At 41.3% G+C, this 17,066-nt stretch overlaps 1 long non-coding RNA gene across 1 annotated transcript; it reads right to left on the bottom strand.

Annotated features, from left to right (window-relative positions):
• Positions 1–1,492: 1,492 nt before the first annotated feature.
• LOC137544937 (uncharacterized) lies at positions 1,493–4,029 on the bottom strand. Its single transcript, XR_011025944.1, has 2 exons — positions 3,828–4,029; positions 1,493–1,673 (listed from the first exon to the last, which is right to left on the bottom strand). It is a non-coding gene; the product is annotated as an uncharacterized lncRNA (long non-coding RNA).
• Between the last annotated feature and the right edge of the window lie 13,037 nt (positions 4,030–17,066).

Here is a 17,066-nt window from a genome sequence, read left to right on the forward strand (position 1 = left end):
TTGCATCAGAGTACTCTTGACAAATATGTGTGTTGATGTCTATTTGGAGGGGCTGAGAGCTTAGTTACGTGCATAGATGTACCGCTCAGTTGACTTTTCTTGGCGTGTGGATCTGCATAGATAGCACTACAAATAGCAATGTGTGTTTTATTGCCAATTAAATGTACAATGATAATAAATGCATTTATTATCATTGTATATTTAATTGGCAATAAAACTGAGGTATTAATAGTGGTATATGTAGGATTAATTAATATGTGAAATATTATTAATAATAATTATTATGTAACAAACATGCAAAGTACTGTTTATAGTGCAGTCATTACCTATTTACTAAGACCCAATCGCTACTGAACGAAGCAGGTCATTTTGGCACCTAATTTGGGGTCTGGAAATTGCTGGATCCCTGAATTACCCTTGCGTGGCATAGCACTAGTAAATGGTAGGACCGGCGTTTGATGCTGAGCGCCACCATAGCACTAATCCTATGCTAAGCGCCCCACGCCAGGGTGATTCAGGGATCCAGCAATTGCCAGACCTGGAATTACATCTCCCTCCAAGTTGCTACAACTTGGACGGGGATTTGAGCAGCAGCAGGGAGAGCCATCATTCTGCTCACCCTGCGCCCAGCTCACTGGCGGCGGGACAATACATATGCCCGCTGAAATCATAATTTTTCAGAAAATGTGTTTGCTAAAATATGGTTACATTTTATAAAATGTGTGTATGTATACATAAGACATTGTGCTTCTTGCAGCTTACTGACAAAAATGTTTTCCCAATGTTTCAATAGCTCACTATTGTGTTCATTTTTACCACCATCTTAAGTTCTTAAAGGGATACTGTAGGGGGGTCGGGGGAAAATGAGCTGAACTTACCCGGGGCTTCTAATGGTCCCCCGCAGACATCCTGTGTTGGCGCAGCCACTCACCGATGCTCCGGCCCCGCCTCCGGTTCACTTCTGGAATTTCAGACTTTAAAGTCTGAAAACCACTGCACCTGCATGCCCGTGTCCTCGCTCCCACTGATGTCACCAGGAGTGTACTGCGCAGACACAGACCATACTGGGCCTGCGCTGTGCACTCTTGATGACATCAGCGGGATCGAGGACACGGCAACGCAGGCGCAGTGGTTTTCTGACTTTAAAGTCAGAAATTCCAGAAGTGAACCGGAGGCGGGGCCGGAGCATCGGTGAGCGGCTGCGCGGGCACAGGATGTCTGCGGGGGACCATTAGAAGCCCCGGATAGGTTCAGCTCATTTTCCCCCGACCCCCCTACAGTATCCCTTTAAGAAAAAGACCCGGAGTTTTGCATGTGTTTCATTTATATTTATATTGTTCAGGTATGTATTGTATTTTTCACTTTGCAGCAGCACATTCAACATTTTATTAGGTGACATCGCACTTACAACAAACAACAACACACAAGGTAAATATAATGCATACAATTAATGAAGGTATAATGTATACAATAAAAGTACAAAAACAATAAGTACACAAAGTAAGGATAACATTTATAATAACAAATTATTATGTTTTAGAACCCAGTGGTCAGTATCTGGCTATCAAACAAATCTTAATTGGAATCTCTCTGATTGCAGAAGGGATTTATATGACTGTTGGAGTCCCCCAAGGCTCAGTCCTCAGCCCCCGACTCTTCTCCCTCCACAGCTCCTGCCATGGCATTAACAACAAACGTCAACACACAGGGCAAATAGAATAAACACAATTAATAAAAGTATAGTATATACAATAAGAGTACAAATACAAAAAAAGTACACATACAAAAAAAGTACACATAGTAAACATAGCATTGCACTCACTATTACTAAATGGTACTCTATAGAACTACTAAAAGGCACACTAGGGACGGAGTTCATTAGATGGTCTAAATCAGGGGCTTGCTGCTAGTAAAATATCGCTAGTGATATTCTACTACTGCATTTTGATAGGAAAATATCGGAAAATACTGATATTCTACTTATATGGCTAAACCTAATCCTACTCTCACACAAAACCTTTCCCTCTACCCCCACCCCCCATGGTGCCTAGCCCTAAGACTCCCCCTGCTGGTGCCTAAACCTAATCTACCCTGGTGGTTCCTAAACCTAAATGCCCTCCTAAAGCTAACCCCCCTCCTCTGCAAAGCCACGTTATGCGGCTATGAAGGTAAATTTTGGCAACCGAAGGCACCCAGTTAGTGGCAAGAGGGGCAATTTCAACAGACAGGCTTTGTAAGCCTGTTTGGGCAAATTGTCCCCTTTTGCCAATAATTAGGAGCATCCGGGCGCCAAAATTTACCTAAAAATAATTTTTATCGAATTGCCATAAAATTTGATCATTTTATTGTATGGTGTGTGGCCACCTTCACACTGTTCAAAACTTTTAAAGGATACAAGAGCCCAACTAGTAAAGATTACAAACCATGTTGTGCTAGTGATGGGGGGGAAGGGGGGGGGGTCAGCCTTCACTTACCGCACCCTCTGTTCAAAGATGCACGCCTCCGTTCTCCTGTTTCATCCCCCCGTTTGCAGCTCCCGACCCGAGCGTCCACTATGGAAATACTGCACCGCGCATGTGCAGTATTCCCTTTCTTCTCCCTGTGAACGTGCTCCTAGGTCATTGCTAGACGCGCTTGCTCGCTCGCTTCCTCCCACCTTCTTTGGCTCCCTGCCAGCCAGCGCGTCTTCACAGCAGGAGCTGCCAAAGGCTGTGGTGCGTCTAGCAATTACGTAGGAGCGCGTTCACGGTGTAGAAGAAGGGAAGTACTGTTCAGCGCAGTATTTCCATAGTGGATGCTTGGGTCAGGAGCCGCAATCAAGATCTGAAACAGAAGAATGGAGGCACACATCTTTGAACAGAGGGAGCTGTAAGTGAAGGCTGACGCCCTCCTACTAGCACAACACGATTTTTAATCATTACTAGTTATGCTCTGGTATCTTTTAAAATTAAATAACTTTAAAAAAAAGCATAAAACTGCACACTGTGTTCAATTCTCGTATCCGACAGCTGCTGTCAGTGGACTGAGTGACGCATGCATTACAAACAAGTTATTGTCCACAAAAAAAAAAAAAGTGGATATTTTCTGTTTCTGTATGATGGTGATGGAGCTGGGAGAGACTAGATACACGGACCTCTGCTGCCGCTTCCGCTATCATCTCCATCTCCAATATGGGCTGGATTCACAAGCACGGGCATGCTAAACAGTAAGCATGTGAAGTGCGGACATTTGCGCGCGATAATGCAGAAGTCCGCGAGCGGAACTTCACGTGCTAACTGTTTAGCACGCGCACAAGTTTGTGAATCAAGCCTTTAAAGGGGAACTGAAGAGAGAGGTATATGGAGGCTGTCATGTTTATTTCCTTTTAATCAATACCAGTTGCCTGGCAGCCCTGCTGGTCTATTTCTCTGCAGTAGTATCTGATTAAAACCAGAAACAAGCATGCAGCTAGTCTTGTCAGATCAGACTTATAAGTCTGAACCACTGAAACACCTGATCTGCTGCATGCTTGTTCAGGGGCTATGGCTAATAGTATTAGAGGCAGAGGATCAGCAGGGCTGCCAGGCACCTGGTATTGTCTAAAAGGAAATTAACATGACAGCCTCCATATACCTCTCTCTTCAGTTCCCCTTTAAAGTGTGTACAGGTTACCATGGCAACCGGAACGCAGCTGCAGTGATCAAAGCCCTCCCCTTCGCATATACACTGCCCCATTGCCTGTCACATGTCCCCGCTGTTTATCGGGATCTATCTGCCCTGGTATCCATCATTACAGCTATAATACCTCAGCAGCGCCTTGTTAGGGTCACGTGCTAGAATGGAAATACCTGATTACACAGGGAGAGCAATTTCTATCTCTGGCCACAAGGGGGAGCGTCACTCCTGTACAAGCTGCTAGTCGGGTATGTCTCCTGTCTGGCTCTCAGGGATGTCGCTGATATTGCAGAAGCCCAGGAGACTGAAGAGAAGCTGAAGACGCGTCTGTCTCTGCCGCTGCCCGGAGGGTAAACACGCCGCTGCACGAGGATAAATAACATCACCATGGCAACAGGTGCACGGGCCTTCCTGTGCAGCGTACACCATCCTGTGCGCATGCGCACTGTCCACAGCCTGAAGCTGTGGACAGTAAAAAAATTGAAGGAGAGTCTACTCACATGACCTAGGCTATTTCTTGACCTAAATGCCTGAGCAACCTCAATAACTGAACCCTTCTACCTTCTGTATCATGATTAATGCGACATAAAGCTGGTGTGTCTCAGAAGCAAATCCAAAGCTTTCATTCTTGGAGTCCCATCAAAATCCAAAAAGAGGGAAGAAAAAAATGCATCCGTTCTTTTAATCGGTTGCCAAAGTTCAGAGACTTGCTCCTGCAGCTGTTTTATCTAGTCAACTTCTCCTTAAAATGTTCTTCTCCTGTGTTGTCTCACTGCCAGTGCTTTTAGCTAGATCAGTCTAGTAATCCAGCATCCTCAAGCTATGAGGCATTTAACTTCTCCAGTGAAATAAATCTGTTCGGTACCTTCCTTCTTTTTATGATTCATATCATAAGTGGTATTCTTTTTCCATGCTCCATTGAGGCCAAAAAGCTTAAATTCGTCCAGGGTTTATAATAACGCAAAAAAATCGCACGATACTTAGATTTTAAACTGCAAGGGCATACAATCAAAATATTGATATTAGACTGCCTCCTGCAGCTCTTTGATCCAGTCAATTTACCTTAAAATATTCCTCTTCTGTGTTGTCTCACTGCTAATGCTTTCAGCTAGACCAGTTGATTAATCCAGCATCCTCAAGCTATGTAGCATTCCACTTCTCCATTGAAATAAATCTGTTCGGTACCTTCCTTCTTTTTATGATTCAGATCATAAGTGGTATTTTTCTTCCACGCTATATTTAGGCCAAAAAGCTGAAATTCTTCCAGGGTTTATAATAACGCAAAAAACATCGCACGATACTTAGATTTTAAACTGCAAGGGCATACAATCAAAATATTGATATTAGACTGCCTCCTGCAGCTGTTTGATCCAGTCAATTTCTCTTAAAATATTCCTCTTCTGTGTTGTCTCACTGCTAATGCTTTCAGCTAGACCAGTTGATTAATCCAGCATCCTCAAGCTATGAGGCATTTAACTTCTCCAGTGAAATAAATCTGTTCGGTACCTTCCTTCTTTTTATGATTCATATCATAAGTGGTATTCTTCTTCCATGCTCCATTGAGGCCAAAAAGCTTAAATTCGTCCAGGGTTTATAATAACGCAAAAAAAATCGCACGATACTTAGATTTTAAACTGCAAGGGCATACAATCAAAATATTGATATTAGACTGCCTCCTGCAGCTGTTTGATCCAGTCAACTTCTCTTAAAATGTTCCTTTTCTGGGTTGTCTCACTCCAAGGATATCAGCTAGATTAGTCTAATAATCCAGCGTCCTCAAGCTATGTATCATTCAACTTCTCCGGTAAACTACATCGGTCAAGTACCTTCACTATTTTTTGGAAATGCTGCATGAGTGCTCTTTTTCTTCCACACTTCATCTAGACCAAAAAGCTAAAATTCTGCAAGGTTGGATTTTACCGCAAAAAATCACACGATACTCGGATTTTAAATTGCAAGGGCATACAATCAACATATTGACATTAATTAAAAGTGAAAAAGTAAGTTTACACGATAAATAGCTAAAACAGTGTCATCACTGCTGTGAAAAAAAATGTAGCACATTCAAATTCTAAGCAAGGTGTAAACTTACTCTTTCACTTTGTATGGCCACCTCCTCCCCAATGCCATACCAGTCCTCTCCAGATGAGATAAGTAGTCATTTTTGGCACATTCACTATTCCGCTTGAAATGGTTGACCAAAATTTTTACCACATTTATTAACATTTTAACAAAAACCTCAATCTTAGTATTTGTTTAAAACCATAAAACAGTTGGGCATTATGAATCTAAAAAAATTGAAGGAGAGTCTACTCACATGACCTAGGCTATTTCTTGACCTAAATGCCTGAGCAACCTCAATAACTGAACCCTTCTACCTTCTGTATCATGATTAATGCGACATAAAGCTGGTGTGTCTCAGAAGCGAATCCAAAGCTTTCATTCTTGGAGTCCCATCAAAATCCAAAAAGAGGGAAGAAAAAAATGCATCCGTTCTTTTAATCGGTTGCCAAAGTTCAGAGACTGGCTCCTGCAGCTGTTTTATCTAGTCAACTTCTCCTTAAAATGTTCTTCTCCTGTGTTGTCTCACTGCCAGTGCTTTTAGCTAGATCAGTCTAGTAATCCAGCATCCTCAAGCTATGAGGCATTTAACTTCTCCAGTGAAATAAATCTGTTCAGTACCTTCCTTCTTTTTATGATTCATATCATAAGTGGTATTCTTTTTCCATGCTCCATTGAGGCCAAAAAGCTTAAATTCGTCCAGGGTTTATAATAACGCAGAAAAATCGCACGATACTTAGATTTTAAACTGCAAGGGCATACAATCAAAATATTGATATTAGACTGCCTCCTGCAGCTCTTTGATCCAGTCAATTTACCTTAAAATATTCCTCTTCTGTGTTGTCTCACTGCTAATGCTTTCAGCTAGACCAGTTGATTAATCCAGCATCCTCAAGCTATGTAGCATTCCACTTCTCCATTGAAATAAATCTGTTCGGTACCTTCCTTCTTTTTATGATTCAGATCATAAGTGGTATTTTTCTTCCATGCTATATTTAGGCCAAAAAGCTGAAATTCTTCCAGGGTTTATAATAACGCAAAAAAAAAAATCGCACGATACTTAGATTTTAAACTGCAAGGGCATACAATCAAAATATTGATATTAGACTGCCTCCTGCAGCTGTTTGATCCAGTCAATTTCTCTTAAAATATTCCTCTTCTGTGTTGTCTCACTGCTAATGCTTTCAGCTAGACCAGTTGATTAATCCAGCATCCTCAAGCTATGAGGCATTTAACTTCTCCAGTGAAATAAATCTGTTCGGTACCTTCCTTCTTTTTATGATTCATATCATAAGTGGTATTCTTCTTCCATGCTCCATTGAGGCCAAAAAGCTTAAATTCGTCCAGGGTTTATAATAACGCAAAAAAATCGCACGATTCTTAGATTTTAAACTGCAAGGGCATACAATCAAAATATTGATATTAGACTGCCTCCTGCAGCTGTTTGATCCAGTCAACTTCTTTTAAAATGTTCCTTTTCTGGGTTGTCTCACTCCAAGGATATCAGCTAGATTAGTCTAATAATCCAGCGTCCTCAAGCTATGTAGCATTCAACTTCTCCGGTAAACTACATCGGTCAAGTACCTTCACTATTTTTTGGAAATGCTGCATGAGTGCTCTTTTTCTTCCACACTTCATCAAGACCAAAAAGCTAAAATTCTGCAAGGTTGGATTTTACCGCAAAAAATCACACGATACTCGGATATTAAATTGCAAGGGCATACAATCAACATATTGACATTAATTAAAAGTGAAAAAGTAAGTTTACACGATAAATAGCTAAAACAGTGTCATCACTGCTGTGAAAAAAAATGTAGCACATTCAAATTCTAAGCAAGGTGTAAACTTACTCTTTCACTTTGTATGGCCACCTCCTCCCCAATGCCATACCAGTCCTCTCCAGATAAGTAGTCATTTTTGGCACATTCACTATTCCGCTTGAAATGGTTGACCAAAATTTTTACCACATTTATTAACATTTTAACAAAAACCTCAATCTTAGTATTTGTTTAAAACCATAAAACAGTTGGGCATTATGAATCTAAAAAAATTGAAGGAGAGTCTACTCACATGACCTAGGCTATTTCTTGACCTAAATGCCTGAGCAACCTCAATAACTGAACCCTTCTACCTTCTGTATCATGATTAATGCGACATAAAGCTGGTGTGTCTCAGAAGCGAATCCAAAGCTTTCATTCTTGGAGTCCCATCAAAATCCAAAAAGAGGGAAGAAAAAAATGCATCCGTTCTTTTAATCGGTTGCCAAAGTTCAGAGACTTGCTCCTGCAGCTGTTTTATCTAGTCAACTTTTCCTTAAAATGTTCTTCTCCTGTGTTGTCTCACTGCCAGTGCTTTTAGCTAGATCAGTCTAGTAATCCAGCATCCTCAAGCTATGAGGCATTTAACTTCTCCAGTGAAATAAATCTGTTCAGTACCTTCCTTCTTTTTATGATTCATATCATAAGTGGTATTCTTTTTCCATGCTCCATTGAGGCCAAAAAGCTTAAATTCGTCCAGGGTTTATAATAACGCAAAAAAATCGCACGATACTTAGATTTTAAACTGCAAGGGCATACAATCAAAATATTGATATTAGACTGCCTCCTGCAGCTCTTTGATCCAGTCAATTTACCTTAAAATATTCCTCTTCTGTGTTGTCTCACTGCTAATGCTTTCAGCTAGACCAGTTGATTAATCCAGCATCCTCAAGCTATGTAGCATTCCACTTCTCCATTGAAATAAATCTGTTCGGTACCTTCCTTCTTTTTATGATTCAGATCATAAGTGGTATTTTTCTTCCATGCTATATTTAGGCCAAAAAGCTGAAATTCTTCCAGGGTTTATAATAACGCAAAAAAAAAAATCGCACGATACTTAGATTTTAAACTGCAAGGGCATACAATCAAAATATTGATATTAGACTGCCTCCTGCAGCTGTTTGATCCAGTCAATTTCTCTTAAAATATTCCTCTTCTGTGTTGTCTCACTGCTAATGCTTTCAGCTAGACCAGTTGATTAATCCAGCATCCTCAAGCTATGAGGCATTTAACTTCTCCAGTGAAATAAATCTGTTCGGTACCTTCCTTCTTTTTATGATTCATATCATAAGTGGTATTCTTCTTCCATGCTCCATTGAGGCCAAAAAGCTTAAATTCGTCCAGGGTTTATAATAACGCAAAAAAATCGCACGATTCTTAGATTTTAAACTGCAAGGGCATACAATCAAAATATTGATATTAGACTGCCTCCTGCAGCTGTTTGATCCAGTCAACTTCTTTTAAAATGTTCCTTTTCTGGGTTGTCTCACTCCAAGGATATCAGCTAGATTAGTCTAATAATCCAGCGTCCTCAAGCTATGTAGCATTCAACTTCTCCGGTAAACTACATCGGTCAAGTACCTTCACTATTTTTTGGAAATGCTGCATGAGTGCTCTTTTTCTTCCACACTTCATCAAGACCAAAAAGCTAAAATTCTGCAAGGTTGGATTTTACCGCAAAAAATCACACGATACTCGGATATTAAATTGCAAGGGCATACAATCAACATATTGACATTAATTAAAAGTGAAAAAGTAAGTTTACACGATAAATAGCTAAAACAGTGTCATCACTGCTGTGAAAAAAAATGTAGCACATTCAAATTCTAAGCAAGGTGTAAACTTACTCTTTCACTTTGTATGGCCACCTCCTCCCCAATGCCAAACCAGTCCTCTCCAGATAAGTAGTCATTTTTGGCACATTCACTATTCCGCTTGAAATGGTTGACCAAAATTTTTACTACATTTATTAACATTTTAACAAAAACCTCAATCTTAGTATTTGTTTAAAACCATAAAACAGTTGGGCATTATGAATCTAAAAAAATTGAAGGAGAGTCTACTCACATGACCTAGGCTATTTCTTGACCTAAATGCCTGAGCAACCTCAATAACTGAACCCTTCTACCTTCTGTATCATGATTAATGCGACATAAAGCTGGTGTGTCTCAGAAGCGAATCCAAAGCTTTCATTCTTGGAGTCCCATCAAAATCCAAAAAGAGGGAAGAAAAAAATGCATCCGTTCTTTTAATCGGTTGCCAAAGTTCAGAGACTTGCTCCTGCAGCTGTTTTATCTAGTCAACTTCTCCTTAAAATGTTCTTCTCCTGTGTTGTCTCACTGCCAGTGCTTTTAGCTAGATCAGTCTAGTAATCCAGCATCCTCAAGCTATGAGGCATTTAACTTCTCCAGTGAAATAAATCTGTTCAGTACCTTCCTTCTTTTTATGATTCATATCATAAGTGGTATTCTTTTTCCATGCTCCATTGAGGCCAAAAAGCTTAAATTCGTCCAGGGTTTATAATAACGCAAAAAAATCGCACGATACTTAGATTTTAAACTGCAAGGGCATACAATCAAAATATTGATATTAGACTGCCTCCTGCGGCTCTTTGATCCAGTCAATTTACCTTAAAATATTCCTCTTCTGTGTTGTCTCACTGCTAATGCTTTCAGCTAGACCAGTTGATTAATCCAGCATCCTCAAGCTATGTAGCATTCCACTTCTCCATTGAAATAAATCTGTTCGGTACCTTCCTTCTTTTTATGATTCAGATCATAAGTGGTATTTTTCTTCCATGCTATATTTAGGCCAAAAAGCTGAAATTCTTCCAGGGTTTATAATAACGCAAAAAAAAAAATCGCACGATACTTAGATTTTAAACTGCAAGGGCATACAATCAAAATATTGATATTAGACTGCCTCCTGCAGCTGTTTGATCCAGTCAATTTCTCTTAAAATATTCCTCTTCTGTGTTGTCTCACTGCTAATGCTTTCAGCTAGACCAGTTGATTAATCCAGCATCCTCAAGCTATGAGGCATTTAACTTCTCCAGTGAAATAAATCTGTTCGGTACCTTCCTTCTTTTTATGATTCATATCATAAGTGGTATTCTTCTTCCATGCTCCATTGAGGCCAAAAAGCTTAAATTCGTCCAGGGTTTATAATAACGCAAAAAAATCGCACGATACTTAGATTTTAAACTGCAAGGGCATACAATCAAAATATTGATATTAGACTGCCTCCTGCAGCTCTTTGATCCAGTCAATTTACCTTAAAATATTCCCCTTCTGTGTTGTCTCACTGCTAATGCTTTCAGCTAGACCAGTTGATTAATCCAGCATCCTCAAGCTATGTAGCATTCCACTTCTCCATTGAAATAAATCTGTTCGGTACCTTCCTTCTTTTTATGATTCAGATCATAAGTGGTATTTTTCTTCCACGCTATATTTAGGCCAAAAAGCTGAAATTCTTCCAGGGTTTATAATAACGCAAAAATAATCGCACGATACTTAGATTTTAAACTGCAAGGGCATACAATCAAAATATTGATATTAGACTGCCTCCTGCAGCTGTTTGATCCAGTCAACTTCTTTTAAAATGTTCCTTTTCTGGGTTGTCTCACTCCAAGGATATCAGCTAGATTAGTCTAATAATCCAGCGTCCTCAAGCTATGTAGCATTCAACTTCTCCGGTAAACTACATCGGTCAAGTACCTTCACTATTTTTTGGAAATGCTGCATGAGTGCTCTTTTTCTTCCACACTTCATCAAGACCAAAAAGCTAAATTTCTGCAATATTGGATTTTACCGCAAAAAATCACACGATACTCGGATTTTAAATTGCAAGGGCATACAATCAACATATTGACATTAATTAAAAGTGAAAAAGTACCGTATTTTTCGGACTATAAGACGCTCCGGAGTATAAGACGCACCTAGGATTAGAGGGTAAAAACCAGGAAAAAAATATATATACGAAACCTGGTACGTCTATGGTCCAGGAGCATCTTGTAGATGTTCTCCCAATTACTGTCCTGTTCCTGTCATCCTTGTGTTTTCCTCTTGGCCCCAATGTCCTCCTCCTGTCCCCCAGTGTCCTCTTCCTGTTACTCCAGTGTCCTCATGCTGCCCCCCAGTTTCCTTCTTCTGCCCCCCAGTGACCTCCTTTTGTTCCTCAGTGTCCTCATGCTGCCCCCAGTTTATGCCTCCTCTCCCCAGTATCCTCATGCTGTCCCAAGTATTAAACTGCAGATTGGCCCCAGTGTATACATTTTGTGTCTGCCTGTTTGCCCCTCGCTGCGCCATTGTCATGTAAATCAGCGGCAGAAGCCGATCGTATTAAACAGCAGACTGTCCCCATTGTATACATATATTGTCTGCCTGTGTGCCCCTCGCTGCGCCATTGTCATGTACTTAGCGGCAGAAGATGCTCGTATCAAACAACAGACTGTCCCCATTGTATACATAATCAGTCCGCCTGTTTGCCCCTCGCTGCGCTTTGTTATGTAAATCAGCGGCAGAAACCGCTCGTATTAAAGGGCAGACTGTCCCCTGTATACATATTCAGTACACCTGATTGCCCCTCGCTGCGCTATGTGTAATGTAAATCAGCGGCAGAAGCCGCTAGTATCACTCACCAGACATGGCGTGCCTGCGGCGAACACGGACTCCTCTCTCGCTCACTCCTTCCCCCAAGTGCCGGTACTTCATAGTCGCGTCATTACACACGTGGTCGCGCGTGATCACGTGTGTAATGACGCGACTATGAAGTACCGGCACTTGGGGGAAGGAGTGAGCGAGAGAGGAGTCCGTGTTCGCCGCAGGCACGCCATGTCCGGTGAGTGATACTAGCGGCTTCTGCCGCTGATTTACATTACACATAGCGCAGCGAGGGGCAATCAGGTGTACTGAATATGTATACAGGGGACAGTCTGCCCTTTAATACGAGCGGTTTCTGCCGCTGATTGACATAACACAGCGCAGCGAGGGGCAAACAGGCGGACTGATTATGTATACAATGGGGACAGTCTGCTGTTTGATACGAGCGGCTTCTGCCGCTAAGTACATGACAATGGCGCAGCGAGGGGCAAAGAGGCAACACAAAGGACATGCTGGCAAACATTGAGGGTGACATCGAGGAGGATCCAAGACCACAGGAGTGCAGGGAATCCCGACATGCGGCGGGTCAGCTGTTTGTCAGTGGTTTTAAGTCTGGGATTCCCTGCATTTGGACTATAAGACGCAGGGACTTTTTCTCCCCACTTTTGGGGGAGAAAAAGTGCGTCTTATAGTCCGAAAAATACGGTAAGTTTACACGATAAATAGCTATAACAGTGTCATCACTGCTGTGAAAAAAAATGTAGCACATTCAAATTCTAAGCAAGGTGTAAACTTACTCTTTCACTTTGTATGGCCACCTCCTCCCCAATGCCATACCAGTCCTCTCCAGATAAGTAGTCATTTTTGGCACATTTACTATTCCGCTTGAAATGGTTGACCAAAATTTTTACCACATTAATTAACATTTTAACAAAAACCTCAATCTTAGTATTTGTTTAAAACCATAAAACAGTTGGGCATTATGAATCTAAAAAAATTGAAGGAGAGTCTACTCACATGACCTAGGCTATTTCTTGACCTAAATGCCTGAGCAACCTCAATAACTGAACCCTTCTACCTTCTGTATCATGATTAATGCGACATAAAGCTGGTGTGTCTCAGAAGCGAATCCAAAGCTTTCATTCTTGGAGTCCCATCAAAATCCAAAAAGAGGGAAGAAAAAAATGCATCCGTTCTTTTAATCGGTTGCCAAAGTTCAGAGACTTGCTCCTGCAGCTGTTTTATCTAGTCAACTTCTCCTTAAAATGTTCTTCTCCTGTGTTGTCTCACTGCCAGTGCTTTTAGCTAGATCAGTCTAGTAATCCAGCATCCTCAAGCTATGAGGCATTTAACTTCTCCAGTGAAATAAATCTGTTTGGTACCTTCCTTCTTTTTATGATTCATATCATAAGTGGTATTCTTTTTCCATGCTCCATTGAGGCCAAAAAGCTTAAATTCGTCCAGGGTTTATAATAACGCAAAAAAATCGCACGATACTTAGATTTTAAACTGCAAGGGCATACAATCAAAATATTGATATTAGACTGCCTCCTGCAGCTCTTTGATCCAGTCAATTTACCTTAAAATATTCCCCTTCTGTGTTGTCTCACTGCTAATGCTTTCAGCTAGACCAGTTGATTAATCCAGCATCCTCAAGCTATGTAGCATTCCACTTCTCCATTGAAATAAATCTGTTCGGTACCTTCCTTCTTTTTATGATTCAGATCATAAGTGGTATTTTTCTTCCACGCTATATTTAGGCCAAAAAGCTGAAATTCTTCCAGGGTTTATAATAACGCAAAAATAATCGCACGATACTTAGATTTTAAACTGCAAGGGCATACAATCAAAATATTGATATTAGACTGCCTCCTGCAGCTGTTTGATCCAGTCAACTTCTTTTAAAATGTTCCTTTTCTGGGTTGTCTCACTCCAAGGATATCAGCTAGATTAGTCTAATAATCCAGCGTCCTCAAGCTATGTAGCATTCAACTTCTCCGGTAAACTACATCGGTCAAGTACCTTCACTATTTTTTGGAAATGCTGCATGAGTGCTCTTTTTCTTCCACACTTCATCAAGACCAAAAAGCTAAATTTCTGCAATATTGGATTTTACCGCAAAAAATCACACGATACTCGGATTTTAAATTGCAAGGGCATACAATCAACATATTGACATTAATTAAAAGTGAAAAAGTACCGTATTTTTCGGACTATAAGACGCTCCGGAGTATAAGACGCACCTAGGATTAGAGGGTAAAAACCAGGAAAAAAATATATATACGAAACCTGGTACGTCTATGGTCCAGGAGCATCTTGTAGATGTTCTCCCAATTACTGTCCTGTTCCTGTCATCCTTGTGTTTTCCTCTTGGCCCCAATGTCCTCCTCCTGTCCCCCAGTGTCCTCTTCCTGTTACTCCAGTGTCCTCATGCTGCCCCCCAGTTTCCTTCTTCTGCCCCCCAGTGACCTCCTTTTGTTCCTCAGTGTCCTCATGCTGCCCCCAGTTTATGCCTCCTCTCCCCAGTATCCTCATGCTGTCCCAAGTATTAAACTGCAGATTGGCCCCAGTGTATACATTTTGTGTCTGCCTGTTTGCCCCTCGCTGCGCCATTGTCATGTAAATCAGCGGCAGAAGCCGATCGTATTAAACAGCAGACTGTCCCCATTGTATACATATATTGTCTGCCTGTGTGCCCCTCGCTGCGCCATTGTCATGTACTTAGCGGCAGAAGATGCTCGTATCAAACAACAGACTGTCCCCATTGTATACATAATCAGTCCGCCTGTTTGCCCCTCGCTGCGCTTTGTTATGTAAATCAGCGGCAGAAACCGCTCGTATTAAAGGGCAGACTGTCCCCTGTATACATATTCAGTACACCTGATTGCCCCTCGCTGCGCTATGTGTAATGTAAATCAGCGGCAGAAGCCGCTAGTATCACTCACCAGACATGGCGTGCCTGCGGCGAACACGGACTCCTCTCTCGCTCACTCCTTCCCCCAAGTGCCGGTACTTCATAGTCGCGTCATTACACACGTGGTCGCGCGTGATCACGTGTGTAATGACGCGACTATGAAGTACCGGCACTTGGGGGAAGGAGTGAGCGAGAGAGGAGTCCGTGTTCGCCGCAGGCACGCCATGTCCGGTGAGTGATACTAGCGGCTTCTGCCGCTGATTTACATTACACATAGCGCAGCGAGGGGCAATCAGGTGTACTGAATATGTATACAGGGGACAGTCTGCCCTTTAATACGAGCGGTTTCTGCCGCTGATTTACATAACACAGCGCAGCGAGGGGCAAACAGGCGGACTGATTATGTATACAATGGGGACAGTCTGCTGTTTGATACGAGCGGCTTCTGCCGCTAAGTACATGACAATGGCGCAGCGAGGGGCAAAGAGGCAACACAAAGGACATGCTGGCAAACATTGAGGGTGACATCGAGGAGGATCCAAGACCACAGGAGTGCAGGGAATCCCGACATGCGGCGGGTCAGCTGTTTGTCAGTGGTTTTAAGTCTGGGATTCCCTGCATTTGGACTATAAGACGCAGGGACTTTTTCTCCCCACTTTTGGGGGAGAAAAAGTGCGTCTTATAGTCCGAAAAATACGGTAAGTTTACACGATAAATAGCTATAACAGTGTCATCACTGCTGTGAAAAAAAATGTAGCACATTCAAATTCTAAGCAAGGTGTAAACTTACTCTTTCACTTTGTATGGCCACCTCCTCCCCAATGCCATACCAGTCCTCTCCAGATAAGTAGTCATTTTTGGCACATTTACTATTCCGCTTGAAATGGTTGACCAAAATTTTTACCACATTAATTAACATTTTAACAAAAACCTCAATCTTAGTATTTGTTTAAAACCATAAAACAGTTGGGCATTATGAATCTAAAAAAATTGAAGGAGAGTCTACTCACATGACCTAGGCTATTTCTTGACCTAAATGCCTGAGCAACCTCAATAACTGAACCCTTCTACCTTCTGTATCATGATTAATGCGACATAAAGCTGGTGTGTCTCAGAAGCGAATCCAAAGCTTTCATTCTTGGAGTCCCATCAAAATCCAAAAAGAGGGAAGAAAAAAATGCATCCGTTCTTTTAATCGGTTGCCAAAGTTCAGAGACTTGCTCCTGCAGCTGTTTTATCTAGTCAACTTCTCCTTAAAATGTTCTTCTCCTGTGTTGTCTCACTGCCAGTGCTTTTAGCTAGATCAGTCTAGTAATCCAGCATCCTCAAGCTATGAGGCATTTAACTTCTCCAGTGAAATAAATCTGTTTGGTACCTTCCTTCTTTTTATGATTCATATCATAAGTGGTATTCTTTTTCCATGCTCCATTGAGGCCAAAAAGCTTAAATTCGTCCAGGGTTTATAATAACGCAAAAAAATCGCACGATACTTAGATTTTAAACTGCAAGGGCATACAATCAAAATATTGATATTAGACTGCCTCCTGCAGCTCTTTGATCCAGTCAATTTACCTTAAAATATTCCCCTTCTGTGTTGTCTCACTGCTAATGCTTTCAGCTAGACCAGTTGATTAATCCAGCATCCTCAAGCTATGTAGCATTCCACTTCTCCATTGAAATAAATCTGTTCGGTACCTTCCTTCTTTTTATGATTCAGATCATAAGTGGTATTTTTCTTCCACGCTATATTTAGGCCAAAAAGCTGAAACTCTTCCAGGGTTTATAATAACGCAAAAAAAATTGCACGATACTTAGATTTTAAACTGCAAGGGCATACAATCAAAATATTGATATTAGACTGCCTCCTGCAGCTGTTTGATCCAGTCAATTTCTCTTAAAATATTCCTCTTCTGTGTTGTCTCACTGCTAATGCTTTCAGCTAGACCAGTTGATTAATCCAGCATCCTCAAGCTATGAGGCATTTAACTTCTCCAGTGAAATAAATCTGTTCGGTACCTT

This window comes from Hyperolius riggenbachi, chromosome 2 (assembly GCF_040937935.1).
Source record: "Hyperolius riggenbachi isolate aHypRig1 chromosome 2, aHypRig1.pri, whole genome shotgun sequence".
NCBI lineage: Eukaryota > Metazoa > Chordata > Amphibia > Anura > Hyperoliidae > Hyperolius > Hyperolius riggenbachi.